Raw genomic sequence first — 7,947 nt, 5'->3', positions numbered from 1 at the left:
CCCCGCCCGCTCTTGCCAGTTGGGCTGGGGAGCAGGGGAATCTCCTCGCGTCTATAAATACCCGGGCCGCCTCCGCCGCGGCTCGACAGGTTCCCGGCCCTGCCAGTTTCGCTGTTCGTGGGCCGGGGTGGCGCTGGGGAGTGAGACACACAGAGCGGGGAAGGGGTGGGGGCGTCCTGGGAAACATCTGGAAGTGGTCTCCCCACCTCAGCCCTCACTGTCCGCCCCCTCCCTGGGCTCCACTGCTCCCCCATTTGTAAAACAGACAATTACGCCTAAAGGTTACCAGGTGAGATGAGCACACGTGGTGAAGTGTCTCCACTGTGGTTTTGTCCTGCCAAATGTCTCCAGAGACCTGCAGTGTTTGGACCATGGTGGGGGTAGTGTGGGTGGAGAGGGCTCATGATGGGCCGTTCAGGGCAGAGGGAGCAGCGCCAGGTCCAGGCGGCCCCACAACCTTGCCCCCGCTTCTCCCTGGGGCCAACCATACCCCTCGGCCCCCAGCCTGCCCCTGTCGGGTGGGGATAAGAGCAGCGTGTACAGCGCCTGGAAGTCTCCTTGGCTCGGCCCCAGTGAGGGAGCAGCTTCTGGCAACAGGCCGGTGTGGAACGAGGGCCTCTGAGGGCTGGGCATGCCCAGGTGAGCCGCCAAGGAGGGTGCGCTGGCTCCTGGACACCCTCCAGCCAGGGGACGTGTGAATGTGGAGGCCACTCCCTGACGGGACGCTGCCGGGACTCTGCTGTTCTTGGAATGTGCCAGTCGTTTCTCTGAGGACCTGGCCTGCCTCTGCCTGGAGGGCTGGCCAGCGCCCCTACTGGCTCCCCGCCCCTCTCCTCGACCCTCCCGTGGAGCAGGTGTGGCTTCCTCCTGGAAGCCTTCCTATCCTCCCCGAGCTGGATTTCAGGCCCCTCCATGCCCTCCTGGATCCCAGCAGTTGGCACCTCTGGGGGTGACACCAGTCGCTGACTCACTGCTTCCCCAACCTGGCTCCTGGCCGCAGCCGGCTGTGGTCAGTGGGTGTCTCTGTGGATCCAGTGGATGGGGGGGGGGAAGGGGGGGAAGGTGGGGAGTGACTTTCCAGCCTTCAGGCCGGGCTGGGGAGGGTGACCCAGCTGGGAGAGCAGCGTCGAGCGGGGCCTCCCGTGCCCTGTGCCCCCAGCTCTTACCACCTGGGGCAGGGAGCAGGCAGAACCCTGAGTCTCCCCCAGTCGCTGAAGCGGGAGGCCTGGCTTTGGCCAGGGATCTATGGCTTGGCCACTGGGTCAGCCCTTCTGTGGCACACTCAGGCATGAGGACCCCTCCCCTGATGGAAAAGAGGGAAGCTCTCTTGCCCCCAGAGCTGGCTCCTGCCCAGGGCTTTCTCCCTTGTGCTCCAGCCTGGGGCAGGTGGGCACAGTCCCGGCTGTCCCGGTCTGGCGGGTGTCCTGCATGGCCTTACCCGAGGGTCGGGTCCGTTCACTGCACCTGGCCCCCTCCAGCATACACCCACGGTGGCACTCGTGCAGGCCTGAGACTGACCCGCAATGAGCACGCACCCACAGCACCGTGCTTGGGCCACAGTGAGCCTGCGGAGAGCCTGTCACTGCCTCCCGCTGGGATGCAGAAAACAGAGATCCGGAGGAGGGAGCAGAGCAGGCTTTGGGCGCTGACGCGTGAGCTCTGGGAGCAGCCACGCAGGCACGGGAATTTCTCAGAGAGAGAGGCCTTCCAGCCCCATGTTTGATGCCAGGACAGACCTGAGTGTAGTGAGCGGGCACTTGTGGGCCAAGAGGGGAGCCTGGGGCCCGCCCGGGCACCCCAAGCAGCCACCTGGCCTTGGGCTTCATTTCCTGCGTCAGTTCAGCACCCAGGATGCTTTTCAGTCTTTACCTTTTGAAATGTTTTTCCTTTTTTTATCCTGTTGGGGTGCCCTGATGTGACCCCTGATACTGCTACAGAATGAAGTCAGCAGAACTGTGCCCCCCATCCATTCACCCACCCACCCACCTACCTACCTAACCACCCATCTACCTATTCACCCATCCACCTACCCATCTACCACCCATCCATCCACCTACCCACCCATCCACCTACCCACCCACCCATCCACTCACCCACCATCCACCCATCCATCTTCCCATCCTTCCTTCCACCCACGCACCCACGCACCCACTCACTCACTCATCCATCCATCCACTCATCCACTGCAGGACTAGGTCTATCTGGTGAGTAAGACCTGGGGTACCTAGCTCTGCTACAGAGCAGCTATGGCACCTCGGGCAACCGTTCTGCTTCTGCTCTTGTTGACAGGAACCTGACCACGCTGGTCACCTCCAGAAAGGTGGGCTGTAGTACGGCCCACGCTGCAGGCTCCGGCCCTGGGCCCCGCTCCTCTCAGCATCCCTGTCCCTCCTTCAGCGCCTTTTTCCTCTGTAGCCCGGCGGCTTTGGCCACTGTAGCCTCAACACCCCCTCTGGCCAGAGGTGACGTCAGTCAGGGCCCATCCCTGGTCTGGAGAGGGGAGGTGGGACCCGGGACCAGATTCTCAGAAGGGACAGTGGGTGGGCCGGTCAGTCAGAGGCTCGGGTGGGTCAGTAACCTCCAGCCTCTTCCTCTGAGTAGCGGTCACACACTCAGGAGATCTCATCATTTGCAGACCTGTATTTGGGAACTTGCCTACTTGTTAAAATCTATTTGTGACCCTAAAAATCACTACTTGTCTTGCAGTCTTTTGCTGACATGTGTAGACCGGCAAAAACTCTGTGAGTCCCCAGCTGAGGTCGGACGAGGCGATGCTCTGTGCCTTCTCGTTTAATCGCATGCTGCAAACACGGCCAATTTAGTGTTCAGTTTTCCACATTTTTGTGCTTTTTCGGGAGGAGATTTCCCCGTTTAAAGTGGCCCCCAGCATAGCCCTGAAGTGTGTCCAGTGGCTCTTAGCACAGGGAGGTTGGACGTGCCTCACAGAGAAAACACCTGTGTCTGAGGGGCATCCTGTCCACGTGAGCTACAGGGCAGCCGCCTCGGGTTCAACTCTCATGAACAATACAGTCGTAACAAATACAGTGTCTTTAAACAAGAACACAAGAATATGTAGAAGCAGCTTACGTATCAACTGGCTGAAAGAATGTGGTCCGAGGCTGGTGGGACCCTGACCCTGGGCTCCCCCTTGGGCAATGGCTCAGTTCTCCAATATTCAGTGTTTGTGGCGACTCTAGAGACCAGAACCGCTGCGCCCTGGGGCTGGCCAAGATGTTGTGTGGCTCCCGCATCAGAGCAAGAGGCCCATGGGCTCCCGCGTGGACCTCCCGGCATCTGCAGGCCCGTCCAGCCAAGGAAGCCACGATGCAGAGGGGCGGGGGTGTCGGCAGAGCTGGCCGAACTCTGGACTCCTGGTCTCTCTGTCCATGGCCACCTCCCCTCTGGTGCCTCTCTGAGCAGCTGGGCCAGTAGTCCTGCAGTCCCCTAGGGCAGTGGGTGGCCATCCCTGGGGAGTGCTGGGGCCATGCCCAGAGATGCAGCCTGCAGAGCAGAGAGGAGCTGGCCTGGGGCCTCCGCTGACCCACCAAGACTTGGACTGTCCCTTGCCTCCTGGACTCCCTTCATCGCCTCAGTTACCCAGTGAAGGTCTAGTTGGGACTGTGGTTTTCTCCTTGGTTCTGCAGAGATAACCCAGTGTGACGGGGGCACACAGCAGCTCAGTGTTGACTTCTTTATATGGGGTGTGAGGAAGCATCTTTAACTCAAGATAAAGGTTCTGCAGGAAAAGAGGCAAGAAACCATTGGGCCATGCAGCCCTGGCTCTGGGAGTGCTGCAGGGGGCGGGGGAGGCTGCCGGCAGGCACACCCGCTGGAATCCCAGGGGCCTCCTTAGGGCTTCGACGGTGGGGAGGTGCCTGAGACCCACCCTGCCCCAAACCCAGTGTCTCCGTCCACGTAGCAGTTTTCGACTCACCTTGCCCTGGGCCTTGAAGCTGCAGACTCAGAAGGTGGGTCTCCCCTCTCCCCTCTAGAGAGGCAGGGCTCTGGGCAGAGGGCTGAGGGGCAGAGGTGACTTGGGGGGAAGGGAGGGAACAGGGCATTTAGGCTGAAGAACCAGGTCCCCCCTGGTGTTTGCTGAGAGGTGGAAATCAAGGCCGGAATCCTTGATGCTGGTTTTGGCCACTGGGCTGTGTCTCTCAGAGGCGCAGCGCCAAGCCTGTGCCTCCCAGGTCTTGGAGGTTTTGTCCTGGCGCACCTGCCTTGCTGCGTCCCACCCCTCCGGGCTCCGGCCTCCAGGCCCCCCCACGCGGCAGTCCCCTGCTCCTCCCAGGATAACCGGTTCCATTCGGCTCCCAGCCATCCTTGAATTAGGCTCCCAGCCTCTTCTCCTGTGTGGAAAAGAACCCGCCGGCATCTGAGCTTTCCCGGGGAGGAAGAGTTCACAGATTTCAGGCGGGGATGGAGGAGGGGGCTCCACTCCCTCAGCGCCCAGGACAGGGCTCTACCCCACCCCCTCCCGCCCCCACCCCCTCGCTGTCTCCTCCTCAGCGTCTTCCTGACCCCATCACAACTCTCCTTTTCTCCTCCAGCCCAGTGGGGAGGTTTAAGGGTTAAAAATAACCCCCAAACCAAAACCCGAATATGGTTCTTCCGCATACACCGGCCTGGCTTGCAGATTCCTAGCCCAAGACCTCGCGATCTTTCCAGTCCCTCTGCACAGGCCGTGGGCTCTGCACAGGCCGTGGGCTCTGCACAGGCCGTGGGCTCTGCACGGGCTGCCGCCCACTGCCCTCGTCCCCCACCCCCACTCCCCGGGAACTTCCGCTGGCCCTGCGCAAGGACCCCCTCCACGGGGACGCTCCACCTCTCCACGCCCTTCCAGCCCCGGGAGGAATCACTGTGTTCCCCTCTCTCCCAGGAAACTTTGACCTCTGCTCTCCTTGCACAGGCCCGTGTGGGCGTCCGTCATCAGTGTCCCTGATTGGACTGTGCGTTCCAGGCGGGGTGTGGCTGAGAGTCAGGGTGCAGGCGGCCCTGGAGTGTCCGGTGTGTGGGGGTGTGGGAGGTACGAGTGAGCTCCAGCCCCTACCTCACCCCCAGCTCCCCCCACTCTGTCTCTGCGGGGTGCCTCAGAATGGGCCCTGGACTGGCCGCACTCCGCGGTGCAGCTCAGGCCCCCGCCAGGCTCTCCGTGCCCTGCGCGTCCTCCAGCCTCCCGCGGCTCGGCACCCCGCCCCTCCCCTCCCCAGGGAGGCCCTCTGTGGTCGTCCTGGGCGGCGTCACCGTTTCCTTTCATCCATCAGTTCCTTAATTACCTTGGCCATATTTTTTTTTCTTGAAATTAACTAGAAATCAAGTTCTAATTTGAGGAGCGGCGCGGGGACTGAGCACTACCTCGAGCAGGCGGTAACTCCAAGGCGGTTAGGGACGCGGGTTGTTCCCTGCGCGCCCTGGGGTGGGAGGCTCCGCGGGCGCGCACGTCGGGGCGCGCGGGGTGCCGGGTGCTAAGCCGGGGCCCCTCTACAATGAGTCCTACCCGACCCTCCCCAGGCCACGCGAGCCCAGCTGGGGCGCAACTAGCACCGCATCTGGTGCCACGAAGGCGAGGGACAAGCTTTCTCTTGATGGCTCTCAAGGGATTTTCTTTTTCGCATTTTAAATTGGATCAGTTTCCTAATTGAACACTGAATACATTCTTAAGAGCCAGAGTCACCAGCCGGTAAGGGGCGGAGGAGAGGCAGCAAGATGCCCCCTGCCTGCTGTAGCTTTTGGGAGGCCCTAACCCCAGCGCTACTTCTTCCCGCGATGCGTCTGTGGATCCCCCCACCCCCACCTGCTGCCCTCCCACCTCCCAAGGCACAGCTCCGTTTCCTCATTTGCTCCTGTGCCCAGCACGGGGCCTGGCTCGGGGGGCGCTGGGTGATGGGCAGGTAGCTGGGTATGGGCTGGGGGGCATGTGGCTGATGGCGCTGGGTGATGGGCAGGTAGCTGGGTATGGGCTGGGGGGCATGTGGCTGATGGCGCTGGTGATGGGCAGGTAGCTGGGTATGGGCTGGGGGGCATGTGGCTGATGGCGCTGGGTGATGGGCAGGTAGCTGGGTATGGGCTGGGGGGCATGTGGCTGAGGGCGCTGGGTGATGGGCAGGTAGCTGGGTATGGGCTGGGGGGCATGTGGCTGAGGGCGCTGGGTGATGGGCAGGTAGCTGGGTATGGGCTGGGGGGCATGTGGCTGAGGGCGCTGGGTGATGGGCAGGTAGCTGGGTATGGGCTGGGGGGCATGTGGCTGATGGCGCTGGGTGATGGGCAGGTAGCTGGGTATGGGCTGGGGGGCATGTGGCTGATGGCGCTGGGTGATGGGCAGGTAGCTGGGTATGGGCTGGGGGGCATGTGGCTGATGGCGCTGGGTGATGGGCAGGTAGCTGGGTATGGGCTGGGGGGCATGTGGCTGATGGCGCTGGGTGGTGGGCAGGTAGCTGGGTATGGGCTGGGGGGCATGTGGCTGAGGGCGCTGGGTGGTGGGCAGGTAGCTGGGTATGGGCTGGGGGGCATGTGGCTGATGGCGCTGGGTGGTGGGCAGGTAGCTGGGTATGGGTTGGGGGGCATGTGGCTGGTGAGCCCAGAGAGCTCCTCCCCGGGAGACCCCACCTCGCTGTCCCTGGTTCCTCTTCCACGGGCTGGGCTGTCGCTGGGCCGGCCCCACCTCCCGCCCAGGGTGGGCCTTGTGTGTGTGTACGTTTTCCCCGGGAGAGGCCTCCAGGGCTCTGGGAAGGGGCAACGGTGTGGTTGGTTCAGTCGTGGCCAGGGGTCCCTGCTGATCCCAGCTAACAGAGCCTGGGCGCTTCAGCCCCCGCCCGCCCACCCCGCCACCTCGTGTTGGCAAAGAAGTGGCCACGCCCTTCTCCTGAAGCCGCTGCCTCAGGCCTGCATCCCCTGGAACAGCAGCTGAGGGGGGAGGGGCGAGTTGGGGGAGGGGCAGGCTCCTCCTAGGTTGGGGGCGTGCAGAGGCCCTGGGGGATGGGTGCAGCCTCGCCACTGCCCAGCAGGGCCCTGTGCGCCGCCCACAGGCCAAATTCCAGAGCTCTGAGCCTGTCGTGGCCTGTGTAGGGAGGACCCTGCTGGAGGCCAGGTACACCCCTGTGGGCAGTGGGCAGTGTGGCTCAATGGTCCAGCCCAGGAACCCTGTAGCCAGACAGCCTGGGCCCAGATCCTGTTTCTGCTGCTTGGAGCTGGGGGTCCCCCGCCTGGGGCTACGGAGGCTTGAATGGGGTCCTCTGAGCCGTCCCCTTACCGTCTGCACATGGAGCTGAGTGTCATGAGGTGTGGGTGGGAGATGGGGCTGAGCTGCCAGCAGCCCTTCAGTGACCTGGCCGAAGTCCAGGGGTGGTGGTGCTGGGCCACTTTGTTGGGGGCAGGGAAAGTTCCTTTGGACACACCAGGGGGAGGGAGGGGCAAGAATCAGTGCGGATATCAGGCAGGCGCAGGGCGAGGAGAGTAGGTTTTACTCTGAGATCAGGGAAGGAGTCAAAGGGGTTTAAGCAGGGGTGGGCGTGGGGCACCCTGACTTATGGTGTGAAAGATCTCCCTGGCGTAGGGACAGACGGTGGGGGGCAGGGCCAGGCGAGGCTGTGACGCAGGGGCCTCGCTGGCAGGCCTGGTGGGGGTTAGACATGAGTGCACGTGTGGGAGCCTGTTGAGAGGTCAGTTTTCCGGGGGCGGGGGGCGAGGAATGGACGCAGGTGCCCAGCGGTGGAGGCTGCCAGGCCCTTGGTATTCACTGAGGCTGAAGTCAGCTGAGGACTCTGGGGACAGTGGGCAATTTACAAGGTTGGGGATACTTGGGAGCCTGTCTCGACTACGGTGCCGCCTTCCCCTGGGGCCTCAGTCCCCGCTCACCCCGTGACCGCCTAGAGAAAGGCCAGAAACCCCGGCAGGGGTGGCCGGCTCTCCCATAGCCCTTGGCAGGTCCTGGACTTAAAGCCATCAGAG

Source organism: Delphinapterus leucas, chromosome 2, assembly GCF_059928025.1.
Source record: "Delphinapterus leucas isolate spDelLeu-1000000601 "Yukka" chromosome 2, BTC_Dleu_Yukka2, whole genome shotgun sequence".
Taxonomy (NCBI): Eukaryota; Metazoa; Chordata; class Mammalia; order Artiodactyla; family Monodontidae; genus Delphinapterus; species Delphinapterus leucas.
Note: the sequence above shows the minus strand (reverse complement) of the source record.